At 35.6% G+C, this 24,824-nt stretch overlaps 1 protein-coding gene and 1 long non-coding RNA gene across 3 annotated transcripts in view; one reads left to right on the top strand and one right to left on the bottom strand.

The window, feature by feature from the left end:
* Mcad (Medium-chain acyl-CoA dehydrogenase) overlaps positions 1-11,964 on the bottom strand; it is a 141,631-nt gene extending 129,667 nt beyond the window's left edge. Inside the window, exon 1 of the mRNA XM_087157788.1 lies at positions 11,841-11,964. The gene's annotated coding sequence lies outside the window, so the exon portion shown is untranslated. The remainder of the gene's footprint in view (positions 1-11,840) is intronic.
* The window catches only part of LOC147816250 (uncharacterized), a 64,784-nt gene extending 48,754 nt beyond the window's left edge, over positions 1-16,030 (top strand). Inside the window, exons 8-9 of one of the 2 annotated variants that reach the window (XR_015431463.1) lie at positions 4,723-5,023; positions 7,720-16,030. This is a non-coding gene — a long non-coding RNA (uncharacterized LOC147816250). Of the gene's footprint in view, positions 1-4,722 lie in introns of both variants that reach the window. The other variant, XR_015431462.1, reaches the window with a different exon arrangement.
* Positions 16,031-24,824: the final 8,794 nt, after the last annotated feature.

Here is a 24,824-nt window from a genome sequence, read left to right as displayed (position 1 = left end):
CTGGCTATTTCAGTTTCCGTTTTTAAAAACGCTGTATGTTGAGCCACCTCAGCTAGATTTGGCATGTGACATTTTTAGCTGCAATCATTGGTCGATTTTCTAGCGTTGCCATTCGGGGAGTTGTAATGATACTTTTTTTTGTCGCCGTGTAAGAGAAATATATATATAGATTAACCGCTTAACAGCGTCTTTTTTCTTGCAAATTGGGTAAAAAAATAAGCATATTTTTGAGAAACAAATTTCTGTTAAAATCGATTATATAAACTCAAATCAAAACTATTACAATTATTGATTTTATGAAATAATTTTAATTTTTATTTAGAGTAAAAAGAAAGTTGCATTTTTTTTTAAAGTTGGCTTTTCTACTAAGCTATTGAAAACAAAATTCACGCCTTTCCCCGCGTAAAAGAAAAGCGCCAAAACCTTTTGCAATCATACCTCTACTGGACTATCAGAGCCATCAGTTAGAAACATTGTAAACTAAAGAAAGGAAAAAATCGGGCAGATCATTGCAATAGAGTAAAAAAATCAGTCGCACGAGCGGCGTTCGGGCAAAACAGGGAAGGCCTCTTTTCAAGTACCCGAACGGTGTTCGATCTAAACTGGGAAGTGGTTAAAAGATAAAAAGAAGAAAAAAATGGAACTTTGTCTGTCGAACGTCCATCGTTAATCATCGATATATTTAACTATAAAATCTACGAATATTAAAATAATGCAAGGTGCACCTAGAGCAACGGCGGGATTCAAACCCACTATTTCTGCGTAAATTTGTATCTTCCAGATTCCAAAAAAAAAAAAAAAAAACATTATAAATATATACTATAACATATTCATATATTATAACAATCATTATAGCATAATGTATGTTTGTATACTAGAAAGATTTCTGCTCTTTTCTCTCACCCCTGTCATTAAAACATTCTTTTCGAACTGAACAAACAACGGAATGGGATTAGTTTAACTTTAGTCATTGTTTTAAATTCAGCTATGGACGATTGTATTTTCCAAAATTTTTAAAGATGAGTGATATTTTCTAGTTCTATTTGATCAAGAAAAGAGTTTACTATTTAACCAGTTTTTATACGCTGATTCAAATTAATTAAATAAACAACATTAACGTAGGAAAACGTGTTGATACCAAACTAGTATTATTTACGGAAAAATATTAACAAGTCTAAATTATTGTTAAATATGTGAAAACTGTTAACACTCTACCCTACATGCGTGTGATTTTTATTGAAGGTAAGAATAGAAAGATGTTCTATTTGCCCATATTAAGTTGTTAAATATTATTGGGATTTTAAATGTTTTGTTTTATATATTTCTCTTGAGTAAATTAATTTACTTTTCTGTAATTTTGAGTAGCTTCAAAAAACTTTGTCTTTAGAAGAATACGTGAAATTTAAACATTTGGTTTTTGAAAAAATAGCAGTCTGAAATAGGAAAATTTGATTTAAGATAAACGTTTCTAATCGCATTTTCAATTCTCCAAGTGTTGAGGTAAAGGTGTGTGCACATCTCCTTGCTCTCCCATTGAATCGTATGAAGGCATGAAAGCTTCCAGCTTAAAGTTTGGAAAGAGTCGGGATTAGCGCTCAGAGGGTTAACATTTATTAGCAGAAGATCATATTTAGTGCTCCTTATAGCAATTATTTAATTGAGTATAGGCATTTCGACTTCTTTTAAAGATGGCTATAGTTATCGAAAATAGAATTAGAAAATAGAAATGTTGAATTTTTATTAAATACCAACTTTACATACTAATAACACTTGCAAAAATACATATATGAATATTGGTAATCAAATGTTATTATTTTATCAATAAACTTTAAAAGTCATATCTGGATCCACATGCCGATAGTTATCTATATCATATTAATACACCCAAGTAAGTATTTACGTGTGCATCACATTAATTGTAAGCACATAATGTAACACTTTTTCCGTATTATTTTTAAAACTAATATGCATTTTTAATTTGTGATGTATGAATTAATTATTTTCGCATATTATTGCATTAGAAGTAACATAACATTTATACTAAGCATTTTGTAAATCTAATATGCATCATTTAAATTAATTTATAATAAACTTAATAACTCCTTTAGAAATTAAGTGTATTATAAAAGTAATAAACGAAATTCGAAACAATATCAATATAGTTAAATAATATTTGCTGTATTGATACTTAATTTTACTAAATCATTTAAAATAGAAATTTCACGCTTCTTTAGACGTAATTTAAAGATTTAACCCCGATATATAAATCCCAGTGTTGTGTGGTGTCCTTTATTCCTAACATAAAATTTACTATTATCACAAAAATAAACGAAAAGTTAAAGCTATAAGACAGATATCCAGGAAGAGATATTGAGGCTAATTTTTTATGTTATGTTTAAATTCTTTTATAAAACGTGTTAAGTTTCGAGTATCGATCTCACCCTTAAAATGTATATTTCATAGAATAAAATGGGCGAATCATTAAAAGCAGACAGTATACAGTGCAATGCAGACTGTCTTTCTGTGTAAGGGGCCAAAATGCCTAAAACCAATTGGAAGAAAATCATTTATGATTATTTGTATAAGGTGAGTGTCGATGCATACAAAGCTAGCATAATAACTAAATATTAATCAGTTCTCTCCCATTCTTGATACAGCCGCAGAAGGGTTTTACTTTGAACTCGCTTACAAATCTATGCGGAGAATTCTAATTGTTCTATTTCCCAAAATATTAGTTAAACGAATATCCCTCGTAATAACTCAATGTTGAAAGTTGTAAATATCAGGCGTCTATTTTGTCTTAGCCTTTGTTGATATAAATTTTCAGTTCATTGTGAAAGTTTTTTTTAAAAAAAAAGATATGATTCTTGAACAATATCTAGACTATTGAAAGCTTATGTCTAGAAGGTAAATGGTTGCATATTTTCACAGATGGCTCCAACCATGTTAAATTGAGATCATGGTGTCTTCTTCGCCGAAATAAAGGCGATTTCTATTACGATTCAATAACTTCCATTTAAAGATAATCTACTACTCGAGCGCAGATGTTCCTAATGTTTGAAAGTTAGCGTGCTGGAGCGTCTTCTTCAAAGAATTTTTTTCTGATGCCTCCGAATAAAAGCTGCTGTGGCAGGTCTCATCTCGGTCCGATCGACATTGCTCTCTTCACTAATTTTGATCTTATTGAATTTCGGCAATATGACATTTAAACGAGTGGTTTTATATGCATTTTTTTTTTGAAAAAACAATAAAAAGTCCGTGTATCTAATGTATAACACGTAGATTCATTCTTCTCTTTTTAATGCAGTTACTGCAATGGTCAAACATATGTCTAAGGATTATTGTGCGTATTTGATGTATCTCCGTTAGGAATACCGATTTACATTAAGCAGTTTTCAGCATCACTGGAAGAAAGACATCAAAAGACTGAATTTATTTATAGACTTCCAGCATAACCCAAGTTCATATTGTAATTTTTTTTCTGTACGTGTAATATTCATCAGTTAATTCACATTGGTTACTCTTAGAATAGTGAGGGATGTTAATGCATAGTTTTTTAATTTGTAAAGTTCCATGAGCGAATGCCACAGAATGCTGCGTGTTAAACAAGTTGCTAAGTTAAATGTTAATATTATTAGAAATCAATATATAACTTTATTATTTAAATTTTTGTGATAACACATTTTCAGTTTCTCAAAAATTTTCACGGCCCTTATCTCGATAACTATAGTTGGCGGATGGAGTTTGTTTCTATTCATATGGTCATTAGAATTACAGCAATGACTGGAAAATATTCGGTATAGGTGCTTTGCCCGACAGTGATTTCTGAAGTGTCTCATTATTGCTGTTAGATAGAACTGTGCTATAGCGTGCTGGAGATTGGAAATGAAAAAAACCTAAACTCACCAATGTGTCGATTTTATTCTGTCATGAATTTGTGATTTGAAATGCATATTTATTGTTTGCTTGATAGATGAGAGTTGCCTAAAGCATACCATTTTTCACATTTTAATTTTTGTCATTCACAAGTATTTGAAGATTAAGTTTTGGAATATAGTTATTCAGCTACTTACATTAATTATTTGTTGGTTTAAAATTAATACAATAGTAGTAGTTAATACTAAAAATGAATTATTTTTAGTATTAGCTAAAGTATTAGCTTAGTATTAGTATTATCAAGTGGTAGAATTTAGGAAGCCAGATACCTAATTCATGCCACCAGATCTCTAAATCGTACCTACCCAGAAAATTTGAGCAAAGATGACTGAACAAATCAATAGAAAATAAGTAATCCAAAACAAGTGCTGAACATTTCAATGTTAAATATGTACAGCATTCTCTGATCTGTTACAAGTTCAATAAATGACATTATAAGTCAAAAAAGTTACTTTGAAACATGACAGTTTGTTGTTAGCACAATTATGACTTTTACTTGAGTGAAAAATATAATCAATTATAAAAGCAAAATTAGGTTTAATGCTGGATTGGTTTTTAGTTAAGTGATGTTTTAGGTATAACATATATAATTTCTTTGGCCAGCTCATGAAAACAAGTTTAACATTGTACCATATCTGTAACTGGAAGAGCCTTATACACAAAGCAAACCATTCGTCAAATCTTGAAAATGGATGCCTATTTTTGAGCACTTGAAACATGTTGAATTTTATTTTGAATTTATTATTATATTTCTGAAGGCAATGAAGTCTTTTTTTTTAAATCTAGTAACATCTTTCTGTGAATGTGGAGAAAATCAAATTTTAAAAAGTGTAGAACGCCTTTGTTGTCAACATATTTGTTTCCCAAAAATGCCGCAACGGCCAGGTCTTCACTAAAGAAATGTAAAACGTTCATCTTTAGACAATAAATGTTTCTGACTCAAGAGATTTCTTTTGATGACGGCGGCTCAGTTGAACTAATCGTGAACAGTGGTTTGAGAATCAAGAAATACGATGATGCTTTCAAATAACCTTTACTTCTGTATCAAAAGTTGTTTGGTTTTTTCCCGCAGAGGCATAAAAGCAGGGTTTGAAAAAACCCGGGGATTTTTGAAAAAACCCAACCCGCCTGGGTTTTATTGAAAAAACCCGGGGAAAATTGGGTTTTATTTGAAAAAACCCGGAGAAAATTGGGTTTTTTCATTTAGTGCTCATAAATTTTACTGTGAAAATATTTTTATTTATTAAATAGTATTGTATAAGTAAACACTAAAATTTCATCTGACTTTTACCTGTAATAAAATTAAACTGTAATAAATATTTAATGGCCTTCAATGTTTTTATAATACGATTAATAGAAAGTGAAATTAAAATTATGTATAATTATAAAGAGTATCAGTTACTTGTCCCTTTTTTCAAATATTTAGATAAATATATGCATTTTGACTTTATAGTTTCAAAAAACAAATTAATCTTAAAATTATTAAAAAGCATATATAAAAAGTTATAGCTCATTTTTTTAAAATCAGATAATAAAACTTTAAATTTGTTTATTGTTGTTTAATGTATCACTTAATAAATTTTTGTTTGTTTGATTTCAATATTTTTAAACATGATTAAAAGAAACAAAATAAATTGTATTCAAATGAAATCTTAAAAATATTTAAAAAATCTTAAAAGTAATATTTTAATTTTTAACTGTTTTTTAATTGTGATAAACTTTCTCCAAATAGTTAAAAATTGTCAGCAGATGTTAAGAGTTAACTTAAAAAAAAGGTCCATTTTTTCCTTTATTATTATTATCATACAACAGATTCAAAGTGTCTACATTTCTCTCTTAGATGGCAATACACTTTTACGAGTTTTGTAGCTTTATCTATTCCTAATCTATTTCGAAGTTTACTCTGCACCAAACCGAAAGTTGAAAAGTGTCTTTCGATAGAGACAGAAAATGCTGGTGCTGAGTGCAAAGAAAAAAGAATTGACAGAAATTTTGTGGAAGCTAGGAATTTTATTTATTTACTTATTTATTTATTTTTTTGCCATAATTTTCCACTATTTTTTGATGAAAACTGTTCAATAACAGTGTCAAGCATCATTGATTTTGGAAAGTATTCAGGATCGGAAATTTTGGATGCCATAACACGTGGCAGAAATTCTGGATGATGCTTAGAAAGACAGCTTTCTGCTAATTGGTCTTGTTCATCATTTAAAAATTTTCCCCTTGTTTCGGGATCCAGGATGCATATGCTGATAAATGATGTGGCTGAACAGCCTGATCTTTTAACAAAATGTTTATGGGATTCTAATTCATCACACGATAGTAAGTTAATTCATATTTCAACAGGTTCTGAAATTGAAATGTTTTCTGGTTGAAGCTTTTTTAAAGCTTCAGAAACAGTTGATATCTGTTTTTCCCAATTGATAGTTTATTGGTAAAGCCCAACATTATTTAATTTTTTTGACATATAAAATTGTTCAAGAACAATCTCTTCATATTTATGGTAATTATTGGCAAAAGTTTTTACGCGCTCACAATATGAATTCCACCTAGTATCATTGGTCATCAAGCAGTTTTTTTCATTTGCCCATCCATGTGCTTGATGCACATTTCTAAAATATTTGTTAACTTCAACGATATGTCCAATGATAGTATTAGGAGATACTTCTTTTTGAACCAAATTTTAAAAAAAAAACAATTTGTGAAAAAAACCACCAAGTGGGTTTTTTCAAAGTGGGCCCACTTGGGGAACCCTGGTTATATGTATTTTATATTAAGTTTAAATGGCGCATTATCACTAATACATATTTGAATCTTCTTTATTTTTAAGTACATTTCGTTTCATAATTTTTTAACTCAAGAATTATAAAATATAAATGCAGTAATATAAAAGGAACAAGTTTATTAATCTTTTTGTTTTCACACACATTTATTTACTATTTTTATTAAACATATGGATATTACCCATTATAAAATTATAATCTGTAAATATTTATAATCAGTAAAAACTAAAATTTCATCTGACTTGAGTTAAATAAAAAACTGAAATAAATATTTAATGGTCTTACATGTTTCTATAATAAGATTAATAGAAAGTGAAATTAAAACTACGTATAATTATAAAGAGTATCAGTTACTTGTCCCATTTGTTTTCAAATAATTAACCCTAGAAAAGGATTTCATTTTTAGACAAATAATTTTAAAAAGTTCTCCTATAAAAAGTTTTAGCTTTTTTTTTTCTTAAGCTAGAAAATAAAACTGTTTAAATTTGTTAATGTATCACTTGGTAAAAAAAGAAAAAAATTGTTTCTTTTCAATTTTTTTTAATATATTATATTATTATATTACCTGTATGTATTATATTACCTGTTTATTAATATATAAAGCATGCAACTATAGTTGAAAAATTGATCTTTTCAGACTATATTATTTAAATTTTTATTTGATTTAATATCATTAAAATATTACTTTTTTGAAAAAACCCACTTGAAGTTTTCAATAGCACCTACTATAAAAATTATATGAATATTTGAGTTTCTTTTACTTTACTAATATTAAAAACTTAATCATATAAATCATGCAACTCTATTTGACAAATTTATGCTGCACAATAAATTATATAAAAATAAATGTGAAACAATAAGTTCTAGTAAAAAAATTTTTTTTTTTTTGAAAAAACCCACTTATCGTTCCAAGTGGGTTTTTTCAAGGTGGGCCCACCCAATAAAACCCGGGCGGGTTTTTTCAAAGTGGGCCCACTTGGCGAACCCTGCATAAAAGGAGAAAAAGTTTGAAAAAAAACTCCAGTACTACGAATCAATATTTTCATAAAGGGAGCCAGCTGTGTATATATGCAACCACTCATAGGTACTATTTGTCACTAGTATATAGAGCATACCACTTTAAGGCATCCGAATTGCTAGATTAAAAAGCTAGAGATCAAAAACTTGTTTCAACTTGCATCAATGTCAGCTGGCAATTCAAAATTCTGCTTGAGGTTCCCCCAAAGGAATTGAATAAAAAAAATTTCAATTTCTATCTTTTGTTGGTTGTGAGAACTTACGGTTCTAATTAGTTTCTCATTAAGAATCAGAGCTAATTCTTCAATGATAGTATGATAGTTTTAATGGTTTTATTATTTGTTGATAAGGCATTGCATCCATCGGTGTTGATTTGACGGCTCCAGTTATAAGTTCCAATGACTGACAGAGTAAAAGTTTTTTTTTTTTTTCAGAATTTGATCATTTCCTGTTATTTAATTTTCGCTACAGTAGGTAATTAAAGGTAGGATAAAAGTCCTATAAATAATATTAAGGGCTGATGTATCACATTTCTATAGGGATCTAGTTAGACGCTTCGGAGCAGTTATTCTCTACTGAACGTGGTATGATATTGATTTAATTTGTGATTTATAATTGAATTTATTATCAAACTTAACTCCTAAGTTATTAAGCTTGCTAGTATGGTTATTGTTGTACTTTAGATCAGGAGGATTTATTGATGAAAAAGATTGGATGGTTATTTTCAATGAAGAATTTTGCGTTTTGCTTTGTAGCTTTTGCCCAAATTATTAAATAATTTGTAATGATTAAACAATTTTTCAAATTATATCATTCAGATAGATCCTAGTCGAATCTGACCTTGCAGATACGTTGGTATGTAAAGCATCCACCTGAGATAATCTTCCCTGGCATTTATTGGTGTTTTATGTTTTTTTTCTCTTCATACATACCGTGTAATATACACTTTTAAAATCAGCATTGATTGTTATTAGGATATTTCGATAGTCCGAAGCATGCTTAATAATTTGACTTGGGTAAGTAACTTGATCAGTGTTGAATGATTTTCCCGGAAACCAATCTGTTCATTGATAATCAGGTTTTTATCTTCAAGATATAATTTAATCTGTTAAGTATAAGTTTTTCTATAGTTTTTCCAAGAAAACTGGTAGGAGATATTGGTCAGTGACTATGAAAATGTTTTTGATATTTTTTTAGAATAAGCTCTGTTCCACTGAGCAGGTAAAAGTCCTATCTTCCAAAATCCGTTACTAAATTATGTATCTTTGGTTGTTTTACTTATATCAGTGGTTCCCAAAGTGGTTCCTACGGACCCCCATGGCTCCCCGATATCATTCAGTGGTAAATTAAAATTGATTTCATGTCCCTGAACAACGTTAAGGAATTCGCTTAAGGTTTAATATAAAATAATGAAATTGATCCATTTTTATTATTATTATTATTATGGAAATTAAAATAAATAATAAATAAAATAGTGATCTTAACTCTTGAGTAAAATATAAATATAGGTGGATGCTTAAAATACAATATGTTACTTAAGTATTGAGTGTTATGTAATAACTTTTGTGAATGAACATTGACAAAACTTATTACCACTGAATTAGTCACTTGTAGTAACAGTGGTGTGCATAACTTGCTTTAATGCTATTACTAAAATTTAGTTATTTCATTTATTATTAGATAAAAGTTTGTAAACTATAATATAATAACTATAATGAAATAACAATAAAAAATAGATAATCCCTCACGAACGAAAATAAAAAGAAATCCACTGACAAACGCTTATAATTTACTAGTTTTGGATTGCGCTATCTACTTAAGTTAATAACAAGGAATGCGTTCTTTTATGCCCCTTTAAACAATAGTGCTCTGAAATGCCGACAATATAGGGCTGAATATAGCTTCATTTCTTCACCAGGAAATAATACTTTATCTATGTGTAATAAAACTATGTCAAATGATTCAGTGAAATCTTTCAGTCTTAAGAAGCATTTAATAAAAATCCGTAGTGACAAAAAAAGATAAGAATTCGAAGTTTTTTCAAACAGGCAAATTTTGAAAATATTTAGAAACATCGTCACTGCAACAACTAATTGGGACAATATCTGAGCGAGATGACGCTAGGCTGCGTACTTTATTGATTGTGCAAAGATTCTTTATTGATTGCAAAGTCTTAAAAGCTGCACATTATTGTTTAAGAAATTATTTTACTAGCAGTATGAGGTAATATTCACCGTGTTGCACAAACCAGCTTCCAGCATTGTAAAAATAATTCCACTGAGTAATAAATACAGTACAAAGAAGGATTGAAGAAATAGCTCAGTGCGTAGAAAATTCTTTATGTGAGTACTTAAAAACATCGAAATTTTTTTTCTATACAAAACAGCTTGACGATTTCACTTTACTAGGAAACGAAGCTTAACTTCAATCTCATGTAAGATTTGTAAAACAAGAAAATTTTTGCCAAGAATTATTATTTGCAAAATGTTTGGAAACCAATACGTAAGAAATGTTATTTACTGAATTAAAAAGATTTTTCGATGTAAAAGCTATACGCTTGACTGATATAATTTGTGCTGCTACTGACGGTACTTCGACAATGGTTGGAATAGATACCGAGATTTTCTGGCATACTTAAAACAACCGAATGCATCAAATGTATTTTCACTAGATTGTGTGATTCTTCGACATCAATTAGTCGCCAACAATCTTAATGAACGTTTGCATGGATCACTAGATTATGTCAGTAAAGCAGTTAATGAAATCAAAAGAAATGCCTTCATTTAGAGATTATTTGCTCAAATTTGTTTGGAAAATGACGAATGACTATAATCGTTTACTACTTGACATAGAATTCTTGGTTATCTAAAAGTGCATTTTTAAATCTATTTTATGCTCTCTTTGATTAAGTGTTGGAATTCCTGGAAATCCAAGACAATGATTTTCGATACAATTTAATTAACTCAAAAAATGACGTTTCCTATATAACTGATTTATTTGAAAAAGTTAACGAAACTAATTCTGCAAGGTGCGAAATTAAACTTAATCAAAACTAAAGGCGCAATATCTGTGCTTGTTGCAAAGCTTTTTCTGTACAAACAAAACATGGGAAGAGAGAAGGTTCTCAGTTTCAAAATTGTAAATCAGAGATGAAGATTTGTTTGCCTACTGTCAACACTAAACTGCTCTGAAGCAAAGATTAGGAGACATTCTTCAGTTGAATATTCCCAACTGGGTATTGAACCCTTTTACGCGTGAACAAATTCAGATCCCAAACACAGATGAATCCATACTAATACAAGAACAGCTTGTTGAGATATCCACAAATGAGGAACTTAAACCAATTCTTGTACAAGGATACCACAAATTCTGATAAGAAGCACAGATCATACTATCATTTCGCACTATGGGTTATTGTACAGAAGTTGTTGACCGCTTTCTAGTCTTCCTATTTGGTCGAACGGGGATTTATTACCTTATGAACCTCAACAGAAAAAAAAAAACAAGAAATTAGTTGTCAAGGGGTTAGTGGGGTTTTGCGGTTGCGACTTACAAGCATTGAGCTGGACATAACCACACTCAAAATCTTAGCACGCTCATCTAGTTATTATTATTTATTTAAATAAATAATTCTTCAAAAAATTTCTTTTAATTGTTGTTTTATACTATGCATTTGTGTAGCTTTTTCACTTAGAGGGGCGGGGGCGTGGGTGAAGAAAGTTTGGGAACCACTGACTTATATGCTTCAAGAATTCTATGTGTAAATTGTCCTCTTTCATTTTATGTTTGTCTCAAAGGTACATAGGTGAGTCCTAATTCAACATCTTAAATTTCTTTTTTTAATTTGTTTTGACATTTTTATAGCTCTTTAAATAAAATACCACAGCTTTATTGGAAGTTACAATTGTAAGATTATATAAGTTGATTCTTTTTATGTATTTTGCAATGCAAGTTTCAAAATATTTCTATAGCTGCCAACCCTTTCGCATTTTGCATAAGCTTTCCGCATTTTTTACTTATTTTAGCTATTTTTACATGCAGAAAGTAATATTTTATTAATATAATTTAGTAATAATATTTTAGTAATATCAGAAAGCAATTTACCCGTCCGCCCAATAGCTCGCATTTTCTTTCAGTCAGATTTAGATTATTTCAGTCACGTCGTCGTCTAGAAGCCCGCTTGCGGTGATCCTCCCTTTCTTTCCATTTAGGTCACATGGTTCGGTGTGACGTAATGGATTTCTACCACTGGGGGAAGGAATTCAGCTTCTATTGTGAGAGCGCTTTCCGTTATGATGCGACTTCCTGGCGTGAAAGAAAAAGAGAAAGCTGGCTTGTGTAAGAGCAAATTAGTATAGTGATGTTTATTTGCCCATTTGAATATCTTGTTAATTTATTATGGATGAACGAAAACAATACAAAGAAGCCTTTAAGGAGTCTTATTCTCTTGAATTTCCATTTATTTCTCAATCGAATCTTGAAGTACATTATGTACGTTGCAACGTATGTTAAAATGACTTTAGCATCGCGCACTGATATAGTTAGACACTTAAAATCGACAAAACGCCAGAAGAACAAAGAACCTTTTGGTTGAACAGAAAAGACAGTTTCTTTTTTCAAACGGGCATTAATGAAGAAGCCGTGATGAAAAAGACAAATGTTGAATGCCTCTTCCCAACTTTTTAGTAGAGCATAATTTACCAATCAGTGTAGCCGATCATGTTTGAAAACTTTTTTAAAAGGTATTTCCCGATATGATATAGCAAAGAATTATAGTTGTGACAGAACTAATAGCTCTGCTAATAGTGTATGAGATGATGGCCAATGAACTGCAGAAATCAATTGTTGATTATCAATTAAAAACGCTACCTTTTCAATTGTAATTGACGGGACAAATGACTGACTCAAAACTACTCCCAACATTCGTTTTTAAAATTTTTTTGATGAATCAATTCAAAAAATTCAATGTTGCGTTTTAGCATTCACTATTATTGAAGATGACTGTACTGGGGTTAATATTGCGATTGGTTTATTGCACAAGTTGAGCACTTCCCTTTCAGAAATGTGTTTCCTTAATGACCTGTAATGATTGGTGTCATAAATGGTGCACAAAAGTTTTTGAAAGCTGTATAAAATGAATTGCTTATTATTGGATGCCCTTGTCATCTTCTTAATTAAGCTTTACAGAAATTTATTTCGGCAATGAACTTTCTCCTTAACCAGTCAGTAATTGATATTTTTTACTATCTGGAATTTAGTTCTAAGAGAAAGGAAAGATTATGAATTTTATGATGTTGAAATGCTTAAAATTATAAAGCATGCCCCTACTCGGTGGCTGTCTCTTGGTCGAATTTTAGATCGGCGGGATCCTCTTTCTCAGTGAAGTAAAAAAAAGTATTGATGATATGATTGAGTAAGTAAAAAAGAGATAGATATTGGAGAATGCTGAAGTGACAGATTTGGTCAAAATTTCTTCAAAATCCTTTGCTTGTGTAAGAAACTTTTTTTAAAAAGTTTCCTTTTTATTAACAAGAAAAGATGAAGCTTCAAATATTCAATTCCCTACAAGTTGTACACATAAGCTCTTCTACTGATCCTATGGATGAACAAGTTGCAGCTTTAATTAGTTTCTATGAAGCAGAATATAAAACAAATTGTAAAATACTGAAAGCTATATTCACTGTACCTCGAAGCAATGCTGAATGCGAAAGGGTGTTTCAGGTTGTTAGAAAAAAAAGGGGACTCAATCTCGCTCATCGATGTCTGATGAGACTTTGAGAGCATTTTTAGTTAAAGGAAAAGGATCTACTACAGCAGCTTTGCAAAAAATTATTTTTTTGGGGGGAATTCAAGTACCATAGTTTCTATTAAGTTTTATAAGTCTCAAATATTACATATTCCCTTTTAATCAGGAATTAATGAATCAATGTACCATCAAGTAGCTGGACAAAAGTTTGTTTAAAAAATTCTTTCCTTTTTTAGTCAAGTTTAAATCCGGTGTTTTATCAATTTATTAGTAATTAACATGCAGTTGCTAATCTTGTGCATTTTGTAGCTAGAGGTTGGCAGCTATGGTTCATAGAATTTTCATTAAGCGGCTGTTTTGTATAATATAGCAAATTATGCTTAGGTGAGTATCTTCTATTCATTTTAAAAAAAGGGCACTATAAAATTGGTTTCCAATTGGCCCATCGTTTTTAAAAGAAGGTGAATAACCAGTATTCGCAAACGCGCTCTTGTAACGGTCGCTTGTGGGGGGACACGCTTCGATCCGGCCGAAAGGCCGGATCGAAGGCAAGAGGAGCCTGCAGCTCCCTGTCTCGCGCGTTGGCGATTCCCGGAATTGCGATAGCTCAAGTAAAATAAGTGCACCCACAGATGATATCAGGGCAACGGGGAAGCTGACAGGCAACTAGCATGTCAAAAATAAAACCATGGATCTATATGACGGAGGTACTGGGGTCAAGTTTTGAGCAAAACAATGTTACTCCGAGGACTTAAGCAGGGATTTAGGGGAGATGGGTTCCAAGACTCAATTGGATAGTTACTCCGATGCAAGCGGTGATCGGAGGTACTGGGGTCAAGTTTGGAGCAAAACATAGTAACTCCGCGGATTTAAGGTCTTTTTGGAGGATATTGGTTCTAGTACCCAATTGAAGCCTAATTCCGAAGATTCAAGGAGAATTTTGAGGATCGGAGGTACTGGGATCAAGTTATTAAGAAAAACAGAATTACTGCAATGATTTTAGCGGTGTTTGGAGGTACTGGGGTCAAATTTGAATGAAAAATCAGTCTTCCCACGACTTCTAGACGCGATTTGATGTATTGGGATCAAGTTTTAATGAAAAATCAGCGATTCCCAGCTATAAATAGATAATTGGAGGTACTGGGATCAAGTTTCAGTGTGTTACTCCGTGGATTTAAGCGGTGATTGGAGGTACTAGGGTCAAGTTTTGAGCAAAGGAAAGTTACTCCGAGCACTTAAGCAGGGATTTAGGGGAGATGGGTTCCAGAACTCAATTGGATAGTTACTCCGATGATTTAAGCGGTGATCGGAGGTACTGGGGTCAAGTTTTGAGCAAAACAATGTTACTCCGAGGACTTAAGCAGGGATTTAGGGGAGATGGGTTCCAAGACTCAATTGGATAGTTACTCCGATGCAAGCGGTGATCGGAGGTACTGGGGTCAAGTTTGGAGCAAAACATAGTAACTCCGCGGATTTAAGGTCTTTTTGGAGGATATTGGTTCTAGTACCCAATTGAAGCCTAATTCCGAAGATTCAAGGAGAATTTTGAGGATCGGAGGTACTGGGATCAAGTTATTAAGAAAAACAGAATTACTGCAATGATTTTAGCGGTGTTTGGAGGTACTGGGGTCAAATTTGAATGAAAAATCAGTCTTCCCACGACTTCTAGACGCGATTTGATGTATTGGGATCAAGTTTTAATGAAAAATCAGCGATTCCCAGCTATAAATAGATAATTGGAGGTACTGGGATCAAGTTTCAGTGTGTTACTCCGTGGATTTAAGCGGTGATTGGAGGTACTAGGGTCAAGTTTTGAGCAAAGGAAAGTTACTCCGAGCACTTAAGCAGGGATTTAGGGGAGATGGGTTCCAGAACTCAATTGGATAGTTACTCCGATGATTTAAGCGGTGATCGGAGGTACTGGGGTCAAGTTTTGAGCAAAACAATGTTACTCCGAGGACTTAAGCAGGGATTTAGGGGAGATGGGTTCCAAGACTCAATTGGATAGTTACTCCGATGCAAGCGGTGATCGGAGGTACTGGGGTCAAGTTTGGAGCAAAACATAGTAACTCCGCGGATTTAAGGTCTTTTTGGAGGATATTGGTTCTAGTACCCAATTGAAGCCTAATTCCGAAGATTCAAGGAGAATTTTGAGGATCGGAGGTACTGGGATCAAGTTATTAAGAAAAACAGAATTACTGCAATGATTTTAGCGGTGTTTGGAGGTACTGGGGTCAAATTTGAATGAAAAATCAGTCTTCCCACGACTTCTAGACGCGATTTGATGTATTGGGATCAAGTTTTAATGAAAAATCAGCGATTCCCAGCTATAAATAGATAATTGGAGGTACTGGGATCAAGTTTCAGTGTGTTACTCCGTGGATTTAAGCGGTGATTGGAGGTACTAGGGTCAAGTTTTGAGCAAAGGAAAGTTACTCCGAGCACTTAAGCAGGGATTTAGGGGAGATGGGTTCCAGAACTCAATTGGATAGTTACTCCGATGATTTAAGCGGTGATCGGAGGTACTGGGGTCAAGTTTTGAGCAAAACAATGTTACTCCGAGGACTTAAGCAGGGATTTAGGGGAGATGGGTTCCAAGACTCAATTGGATAGTTACTCCGATGCAAGCGGTGATCGGAGGTACTGGGGTCAAGTTTGGAGCAAAACATAGTAACTCCGCGGATTTAAGGTCTTTTTGGAGGATATTGGTTCTAGTACCCAATTGAAGCCTAATTCCGAAGATTCAAGGAGAATTTTGAGGATCGGAGGTACTGGGATCAAGTTATTAAGAAAAACAGAATTACTGCAATGATTTTAGCGGTGTTTGGAGGTACTGGGGTCAAATTTGAATGAAAAATCAGTCTTCCCACGACTTCTAGACGCGATTTGATGTATTGGGATCAAGTTTTAATGAAAAATCAGCGATTCCCAGCTATAAATAGATAATTGGAGGTACTGGGATCAAGTTTCAGTGTGTTACTCCGTGGATTTAAGCGGTGATTGGAGGTACTAGGGTCAAGTTTTGAGCAAAGGAAAGTTACTCCGAGCACTTAAGCAGGGATTTAGGGGAGATGGGTTCCAGAACTCAATTGGATAGTTACTCCGATGATTTAAGCGGTGATCGGAGGTACTGGGGTCAAGTTTTGAGCAAAACAATGTTACTCCGAGGACTTAAGCAGGGATTTAGGGGAGATGGGTTCCAAGACTCAATTGGATAGTTACTCCGATGCAAGCGGTGATCGGAGGTACTGGGGTCAAGTTTGGAGCAAAACATAGTAACTCCGCGGATTTAAGGTCTTTTTGGAGGATATTGGTTCTAGTACCCAATTGAAGCCTAATTCCGAAGATTCAAGGAGAATTTTGAGGATCGGAGGTACTGGGATCAAGTTATTAAGAAAAACAGAATTACTGCAATGATTTTAGCGGTGTTTGGAGGTACTGGGGTCAAATTTGAATGAAAAATCAGTCTTCCCACGACTTCTAGACGCGATTTGATGTATTGGGATCAAGTTTTAATGAAAAATCAGCGATTCCCAGCTATAAATAGATAATTGGAGGTACTGGGATCAAGTTTCAGTGTGTTACTCCGTGGATTTAAGCGGTGATTGGAGGTACTAGGGTCAAGTTTTGAGCAAAGGAAAGTTACTCCGAGCACTTAAGCAGGGATTTAGGGGAGATGGGTTCCAGAACTCAATTGGATAGTTACTCCGATGATTTAAGCGGTGATCGGAGGTACTGGGGTCAAGTTTTGAGCAAAACAATGTTACTCCGAGGACTTAAGCAGGGATTTAGGGGAGATGGGTTCCAAGACTCAATTGGATAGTTACTCCGATGCAAGCGGTGATCGGAGGTACTGGGGTCAAGTTTGGAGCAAAACATAGTAACTCCGCGGATTTAAGGTCTTTTTGGAGGATATTGGTTCTAGTACCCAATTGAAGCCTAATTCCGAAGATTCAAGGAGAATTTTGAGGATCGGAGGTACTGGGATCAAGTTATTAAGAAAAACAGAATTACTGCAATGATTTTAGCGGTGTTTGGAGGTACTGGGGTCAAATTTGAATGAAAAATCAGTCTTCCCACGACTTCTAGACGCGATTTGATGTATTGGGATCAAGTTTTAATGAAAAATCAGCGATTCCAGCTATAAATAGATAATTGGAGGTACTGGGATCAAGTTTCAGTGTGTTACTCCGTGGATTTAAGCGGTGATTGGAGGTACTAGGGTCAAGTTTTGAGCAAAGGAAAGTTACTCCGAGCACTTAAGCAGGGATTTAGGGGAGATGGGTTCCAGAACTCAATTGGATAGTTACTCCGATGATTTAAGCGGTGATCGGAGGTACTGGGGTCAAGTTTTGAGCAAAACAATGTTACTCCGAGGACTTAAGCAGGGATTTAGGGGAGATGGGTTCCAAGACTCAATTGGATAGTTACTCCGATGCAAGCGGTGATCGGAGGTACTGGGGTCAAGTTTGGAGCAAAACATAGTAACTCCGCGGATTTAAGGTCTTTTTGGAGGATATTGGTTCTAGTACCCAATTGAAGCCTAATTCCGAAGATTCAAGGAGAATTTTGAGGATCGGAGGTACTGGGATCAAGTTATTAAGAAAAACAGAATTACTGCAATGATTTTAGCGGTGTTTGGAGGTACTGGGGTCAAATTTGAATGAAAAATCAGTCTTCCCACGACTTCTAGACGCGATTTGATGTATTGGGATCAAGTTTTAATGAAAAATCAGCGATTCCCAGCTATAAATAGATAATTGGAGGTACTGGGATCAAGTTTCAGTGTGTTACTCCGTGGATTTAAGCGGTGATTGGAGGTACTAGGGTCAAGTTTTGAGCAAAGGAAAGTTACTCCGAGCACTTAAGCAGGGATTTAGGGGAGATGGGTTCCAGAACTCAATTGGATAGTTACTCCGATGATTTAAGCGGTGATCGGAGGTACTGGGGTCAAGTTTTGAGCAAAACAATGTTACTCCGAGGACTTAAGCAGGGATTTAGGGGAGATGGGTTCCAAGACTCAATTGGATAGTTACTCCGATGCAAGCGGTGATCGGAGGTACTGGGGTCAAGTTTGGAGCAAAACATAGTAACTCCGCGGATTTAAGGTCTTTTTGGAGGATATTGGTTCTAGTACCCAATTGAAGCCTAATTCCGAAGATTCAAGGAGAATTTTGAGGATCGGAGGTACTGGGATCAAGTTATTAAGAAAAACAGAATTACTGCAATGATTTTAGCGGTGTTTGGAGGTACTGGGGTCAAATTTGAATGAAAAATCAGTCTTCCCACGACTTCTAGACGCGATTTGATGTATTGGGATCAAGTTTTAATGAAAAATCAGCGATTCCCAGCTATAAATAGATAATTGGAGGTACTGGGATCAAGTTTCAGTGTGTTACTCCGTGGATTTAAGCGGTGATTGGAGGTACTAGGGTCAAGTTTTGAGCAAAGGAAAGTTACTCCGAGCACTTAAGCAGGGATTTAGGGGAGATGGGTTCCAGAACTCAATTGGATAGTTACTCCGATGATTTAAGCGGTGATCGGAGGTACTGGGGTCAAGTTTTGAGCAAAACAATGTTACTCCGAGGACTTAAGCAGGGATTTAGGGAGATGGGTTCCAAGACTCAATTGGATAGTTACTCCGATGCAAGCGGTGATCGGAGGTACTGGGGTCAAGTTTGGAGCAAAACATAGTAACTCCGCGGATTTAAGGTCTTTTTGGAGGATATTGGTTCTAGTACCCAATTGAAGCCTAATTCCGAAGATTCAAGGAGAATTTTGAGGATCGGAGGTACTGGGATCAAGTTATTAAGAAAAACAGAATTACTGCAATGATTTTAGCGGTGTTTGGAGGTACTGGGTCAAATTTGAATGAAAAATCAGTCTTCCACGACTTCTAGACGCGATTTGATGTATTGGGATCAAGTTTTAATGAAAAATCAGCGATTCCCAGCTATAAATAGATAATTGGAGGTACTGGGATCAAGTTTCAGTGTGTTACTCCGTGGATTTAAGCGGTGATTGGAGGTACTAGGGTCAAGTTTTGAGCAAAGGAAAGTTACTCCGAGCACTTAAGCAGGGATTTAGGGGAGATGGGTTCCAGAACTCAATTGGATAGTTACTCCGATGATTTAAGCGGTGATCGGAGGTACTGGGGTCAAGTTTTGAGCAAAACAATGTTACTCCGAGGACTTAAGCAGGGATTTAGGGGAGATGGGTTCCAAGACTCAATTGGATAGTTACTCCGATGCAAGCGGTGATCGGAGGTACTGGGGTCAAGTTTGGAGCAAAACATAGTAACTCCGCGATTTAAGGTCTTTTTGGAGGATATTGGTTCTAGTACCCAATTGAAGCCTAATTCCGAAGATTCAAGGAGAATTTTGAGGATCGGAGGTACTGGGATCAAGTTATTAAGAAAAACAGAATTACTGCAATGATTTTAGCGGTGTTTGGAGGTACTGGGGTCAAATTTGAATGAAAAATCAGTCTTCCCACGACTTCTAGACGCGATTTGATGTATTGGGATCAAGTTTTAATGAAAAATCAGCGATTCCCAGCTATAAATAGATAATTGGAGGTACTGGGATCAAGTTTCAGTGTGTTACTCCGTGGATTTAAGCGGTGATTGGAGGTACTAGGGTCAAGTTTTGAGCAAAGGAAAGTTACTCCGAGCACTTAAGCAGGGATTTAGGGGAGATGGGTTCCAGAACTCAATTGGATAGTTACTCCGATGATTTAAGCGGTGATCGGAGGTACTGGGGTCAAGTTTTGAGCAAAACAATGTTACTCCGAGGACTTAAGCAGGGATTTAGGGGAGATGGGTTCCAAGACTCAATTGGATAGTTACTCCGATGCAAGCGGTGATCGGAGGTACTGGGGTCAAGTTTGGAGCAAAACATAGTAACTCCGCGGATTTAAGGTCTTTTTGGAGGATATTGGTTCTAGTACCCAATTGAAGCCTAATTCCGAAGATTCAAGGAGAATTTTGAGGATCGGAGGTACTGGGATCAAGTTATTAAGAAAAACAGAATTACTGCAATGATTTTAGCGGTGTTTGGAGGTACTGGGTCAAATTTGAATGAAAAATCAGTCTTCCCACGACTTCTAGACGCGATTTGATGTATTGGGATCAAGTTTTAATGAAAAATCAGCGATTCCCAGCTATAAATAGATAATTGGAGGTACTGGGATCAAGTTTCAGTGTGTTACTCCGTGGATTTAAGCGGTGATTGGAGGTACTAGGGTCAAGTTTTGAGCAAAGGAAAGTTACTCCGAGCACTTAAGCAGGGATTTAGGGAGATGGGTTCCAGAACTCAATTGGATAGTTACTCCGATGATTTAAGCGGTGATCGGAGGTACTGGGGTCAAGTTTTGAGCAAAACAATGTTACTCCGAGGACTTAAGCAGGGATTTAGGGGAGATGGGTTCCAAGACTCAATTGGATAGTTACTCCGATGCAAGCGGTGATCGGAGGTACTGGGGTCAAGTTTGGAGCAAAACATAGTAACTCCGCGGATTTAAGGTCTTTTTGGAGGATATTGGTTCTAGTACCCAATTGAAGCCTAATTCCGAAGATTCAAGGAGAATTTTGAGGATCGGAGGTACTGGGATCAAGTTATTAAGAAAAACAGAATTACTGCAATGATTTTAGCGGTGTTTGGAGGTACTGGGGTCAAATTTGAATGAAAAATCAGTCTTCCCACGACTTCTAGACGCGATTTGATGTATTGGGATCAAGTTTTAATGAAAAATCAGCGATTCCCAGCTATAAATAGATAATTGGAGGTACTGGGATCAAGTTTCAGTGTGTTACTCCGTGGATTTAAGCGGTGATTGGAGGTACTAGGGTCAAGTTTTGAGCAAAGGAAAGTTACTCCGAGCACTTAAGCAGGGATTTAGGGGAGATGGGTTCCAGAACTCAATTGGATAGTTACTCCGATGATTTAAGCGGTGATCGGAGGTACTGGGGTCAAGTTTTGAGCAAAACAATGTTACTCCGAGGACTTAAGCAGGGATTTAGGGGAGATGGGTTCCAAGACTCAATTGGATAGTTACTCCGATGCAAGCGGTGATCGGAGGTACTGGGGTCAAGTTTGGAGCAAAACATAGTAACTCCGCGGATTTAAGGTCTTTTTGGAGGATATTGGTTCTAGTACCCAATTGAAGCCTAATTCCGAAGATTCAAGGAGAATTTGAGGATCGGAGGTACTGGGATCAAGTTATTAAGAAAAACAGAATTACTGCAATGATTTTAGCGGTGTTTGGAGGTACTGGGGTCAAATTTGAATGAAAAATCAGTCTTCCCACGACTTCTAGACGCGATTTGATGTATTGGGATCAAGTTTTAATGAAAAATCAGCGATTCCCAGCTATAAATAGATAATTGGAGGTACTGGGATCAAGTTTCAGTGTGTTACTCCGTGGATTTAAGCGGTGATTGGAGGTACTAGGGTCAAGTTTTGAGCAAAGGAAAGTTACTCGAGCACTTAAGCAGGGATTTAGGGGAGATGGGTTCCAGAACTCAATTGGATAGTTACTCCGATGATTTAAGCGGTGATCGGAGGTACTGGGGTCAAGTTTGAGCAAAACAATGTTACTCCGAGGACTTAAGCAGGGATTTAGGGGAGATGGGTTCCAAGACTCAATTGGATAGTTACTCCGATGCAAGCGGTGATCGGAGGTACTGGGGTCAAGTTTGGAGCAAAACATAGTAACTCCGCGGATTTAAGGTCTTTTTGGAGGATATTGGTTCTAGTACCCAATTGAAGCCTAATTCCGAAGATTCAAGGAGAATTTTGAGGATCGGAGGTACTGGGATCAAGTTATTAAGAAAAACAGAATTACTGCAATGATTTTAGCGGTGTTTGGAGGTACTGGGGTCAAATTTGAATGAAAAATCAGTCTTCCACGACTTCTAGACGCGATTTGATGTATTGGGATCAAGTTTTAATGAAAAATCAGCGATTCCCAGCTATAAATAGATAATTGGAGGTACTGGGATCAAGTTTCAGTGTGTTACTCCGTGGATTTAAGCGGTGATTGGAGGTACTAGGGTCAAGTTTTGAGCAAAGGAAAGTTACTCCGAGCACTTAAGCAGGGATTTAGGGGAGATGGGTTCCAGAACTCAATTGGATAGTTACTCCGATGATTTAAGCGGTGATCGGAGGTACTGGGGTCAAGTTTTGAGCAAAACAATGTTACTCCGAGGACTTAAGCAGGGATTTAGGGGAGATGGGTTCCAAGACTCAATTGGATAGTTACTCCGATGCAAGCGGTGATCGGAGGTACTGGGGTCAAGTTTGGAGCAAAACATAGTAACTCCGCGGATTTAAGGTCTTTTTGGAGGATATTGGTTCTAGTACCCAATTGAAGCCTAATTCCGAAGATTCAAGGAGAATTTTGAGGATCGGAGGTACTGGGATCAAGTTATTAAGAAAAACAGAATTACTGCAATGATTTTAGCGGTGTTTGGAGGTACTGGGGTCAAATTTGAATGAAAAATCAGTCTTCCCACGACTTCTAGACGCGATTTGATGTATTGGGATCAAGTTTTAATGAAAAATCAGCGATTCCCAGCTATAAATAGATAATTGGAGGTACTGGGATCAAGTTTCAGTGTGTTACTCCGTGGATTTAAGCGGTGATTGGAGGTACTAGGGTCAAGTTTTGAGCAAAGGAAAGTTACTCCGAGCACTTAAGCAGGGATTTAGGGAGATGGGTTCCAGAACTCAATTGGATAGTTACTCCGATGATTTAAGCGGTGATCGGAGGTACTGGGGTCAAGTTTTGAGCAAAACAATGTTACTCCGAGGACTTAAGCAGGGATTTAGGGAGATGGGTTCCAAGACTCAATTGGATAGTTACTCCGATGCAAGCGGTGATCGGAGGTACTGGGGTCAAGTTTGGAGCAAAACATAGTAACTCCGCGGATTTAAGGTCTTTTTGGAGGATATTGGTTCTAGTACCCAATTGAAGCCTAATTCCGAAGATTCAAGGAGAATTTTGAGGATCGGAGGTACTGGGATCAAGTTATTAAGAAAAACAGAATTACTGCAATGATTTTAGCGGTGTTTGGAGGTACTGGGGTCAAATTTGAATGAAAAATCAGTCTTCCCACGACTTCTAGACGCGATTTGATGTATTGGGATCAAGTTTTAATGAAAAATCAGCGATTCCCAGCTATAAATAGATAATTGGAGGTACTGGGATCAAGTTTCAGTGTGTTACTCCGTGGATTTAAGCGGTGATTGGAGGTACTAGGGTCAAGTTTGAGCAAAGGAAAGTTACTCCGAGCACTTAAGCAGGGATTTAGGGGAGATGGGTTCCAGAACTCAATTGGATAGTTACTCCGATGATTTAAGCGGTGATCGGAGGTACTGGGGTCAAGTTTTGAGCAAAACAATGTTACTCCGAGGACTTAAGCAGGGATTTAGGGAGATGGGTTCCAAGACTCAATTGGATAGTTACTCCGATGCAAGCGGTGATCGGAGGTACTGGGGTCAAGTTTGGAGCAAAACATAGTAACTCCGCGGATTTAAGGTCTTTTGGAGGATATTGGTTCTAGTACCCAATTGAAGCCTAATTCCGAAGATTCAAGGAGAATTTTGAGGATCGGAGGTACTGGGATCAAGTTATTAAGAAAAACAGAATTACTGCAATGATTTTAGCGGTGTTTGGAGGTACTGGGGTCAAATTTGAATGAAAAATCAGTCTTCCCACGACTTCTAGACGCGATTTGATGTATTGGGATCAAGTTTTAATGAAAAATCAGCGATTCCCAGCTATAAATAGATAATTGGAGGTACTGGGATCAAGTTTCAGTGTGTTACTCCGTGGATTTAAGCGGTGATTGGAGGTACTAGGGTCAAGTTTTGAGCAAAGGAAAGTTACTCCGAGCACTTAAGCAGGGATTTAGGGAGATGGGTTCCAGAACTCAATTGGATAGTTACTCCGATGATTTAAGCGGTGATCGGAGGTACTGGGGTCAAGTTTTGAGCAAAACAATGTTACTCCGAGGACTTAAGCAGGGATTTAGGGGAGATGGGTTCCAAGACTCAATTGGATAGTTACTCCGATGCAAGCGGTGATCGGAGGTACTGGGGTCAAGTTTGGAGCAAAACATAGTAACTCCGCGGATTAAGGTCTTTTTGGAGGATATTGGTTCTAGTACCCAATTGAAGCCTAATTCCGAAGATTCAAGGAGAATTTTGAGGATCGGAGGTACTGGGATCAAGTTATTAAGAAAAACAGAATTACTGCAATGATTTTAGCGGTGTTTGGAGGTACTGGGGTCAAATTTGAATGAAAAATCAGTCTTCCCACGACTTCTAGACGCGATTTGA

Source organism: Parasteatoda tepidariorum, chromosome 1, assembly GCF_982258835.1.
Source record: "Parasteatoda tepidariorum strain Cologne lab strain chromosome 1, Ptep-v5.0, whole genome shotgun sequence".
Taxonomy (NCBI): Eukaryota; Metazoa; Arthropoda; class Arachnida; order Araneae; family Theridiidae; genus Parasteatoda; species Parasteatoda tepidariorum.
This window is presented reverse-complemented; position numbering and strand designations above follow the sequence as displayed.